Genomic DNA, 2,156 nt, shown 5'->3' with positions numbered 1-2,156 from the left:
ACAGTGAGAGAGACAGAGCGTGAGTGGGGAGGGGCAGAGAGAGAGGGAGACACAGAATTCGAAGCAGGCTCCAGGCTCTGAGCTTTCAGCACAGAGCCCAATACAGGGCTCAAACCCAGCAACTGGGAGATCATGACCTGAGCTGAAGTTGGATGCTTACCCAAGTGAGCCACCCAGACATCCCTACAGTTAAAATTATCGACTTTGAGACCAGAATGCCTAAATTTGAAACACTTCTCTGTTTTCTAGCCGTGTAACAGTTGGATGGCTTAACTTCTCCATCTAAGTTTTTTAAATCCATGAAATAGGGATAATAACAGTACTTGATCTTTTTGGGAGTACTAAATGAATTAATCCATTTAACATACTTTGAATAGTACCTACCACATAACAAGCATAGTAAACATTAGCTACTCTTTTCAGGTAAAAGTCCTGATATTTTTTTATGTAATTGGCTTTGGAAGGCATTCATTTACTTCTGACTAAATTTTATTAAACATAGTGAATAACACACTATTTTTTAAAAGTGGCATTCCTCTTTTGCTGGAGTTACTGACTAAATGTATTTTATTTATGAACTCAAAGGAGAAAATAATTTTATTCCAATGCATATCTGTGATACCGCCAACTCGTAATGTTTGCTAATGAATTATTCCAGAATAATGGAAAATACACAGCGAGAGCCTCGGTCTTTGTCAAACTCCCAAGGAAAGCATTTTGAGTTCTTTCTGTCTGTGCAAGTATTCTGCATAAGAGCATTTACCTTGTCTCACCCCAATTGAAGCTCTGTTCGAGTGCTTTTTCTAAGTGTGATCTATGTTAGCCATCCTTGATTAAGTTAAATGAATTCCAGTCATCCCTCTAGCCTTAATGTTACTTACTAAAAAGCAAGTGACCTAACGGTCATAGTGAATTTTGTTTAATTGCACTTATTACAGCTTGTATGTAATTTGCAATTATTTAGGGGTTTTTATTGTTGTTGTTGTTATTGTTATTGTTGCTTAGGGCCATTTGAAGAACAGACTCTGCTCATAAAATGACATAAAATTATCCAGATGTTATTTTTGGTCCTGAAGTGAGGTTGGTGGGAGGTAGGGAGAGATTGGAGGGAGAAAAGTTTCACTGACTAATAAGAACAAGCAAATTGATTGGCAGAAAACTTTACTGTGATTACCTGTGATAAAACAAAGCTGGTTGATAATGGTGTTTATTTGGGAGAAAAGGTACAGATAAGGCAATGAGCACTCAGTAATAGGAAAGGATGAGACCATAAATAATATAGTTGTTTTCTACCGACTCATGAATCTAGGAGAAAATCACTAAGTATGATTCTCTGTTTAAAAACACTGGAGTCTTTAACACGTTTTCCTTTCTTTTTTTAATTTTTATGTTTTAACTAGAGCCATCATCATTGCCACACCACACATACCACCACCACTCTTGGCAAATTTACGATCCTACAAAAGATGAAACGTTAGGCATACAGAACGATAGAGAGCAGAATAAACATAATGCTGCTAATCACCTAGAAATTCAGCTCACAGGGACAGACATTTTTAGGTGAAGTGGCCAAGTATATTCAGAATATGACTGAGAGACAAAGGGAAGACATTTTTGCCCACAAATATCTTCCAACTTTTGAATTATTTTTGAAACTGTAGGGTAGTCGGAATTCTATTCTTTAAATCAGATGGTCAGAAATACTGTAAGTTGTTAGTTATTTAAAAACTGGTGCATTTCTGAAGGCCCAGTCTTTCTAAAAAATCTCTTGGGAACTCTCTCCAAATGTTAACAGTATGATGAAGTTTGGCATTGTACTTGTTTTGCTTGTGATCTGTAAATTTAACATTTCAATTTTTCAAAAAGATACTGAATTCATCAGTGGTGGTAGTAGATCAACATTAGCACATAGAGCATGGACAAAAATAAATTTAGAATTAAACTGCTGGGTGGGGTACCTGAGTGGCTCAGTTGATTGGGCATCTCAATTCAGCTCAGGTCATGATCTCACAGTTCATAAGTTCAACCCCTGCATCAGGCTCTGTGCTGACAGATCAGAGTCTGGAACCTACTTCAGATTGTGTCTCCCTCTATCTATGCCCCTTACCCACGTGTGCTGTTTCTCTCTCTCTCTCTCAAAAATAAATAAACATCAG

This window comes from Suricata suricatta, chromosome 7, assembly GCF_006229205.1.
Source record: "Suricata suricatta isolate VVHF042 chromosome 7, meerkat_22Aug2017_6uvM2_HiC, whole genome shotgun sequence".
NCBI classification, from domain to species: Eukaryota; Metazoa; Chordata; class Mammalia; order Carnivora; family Herpestidae; genus Suricata; species Suricata suricatta.
This window is presented reverse-complemented; position numbering follows the sequence as displayed.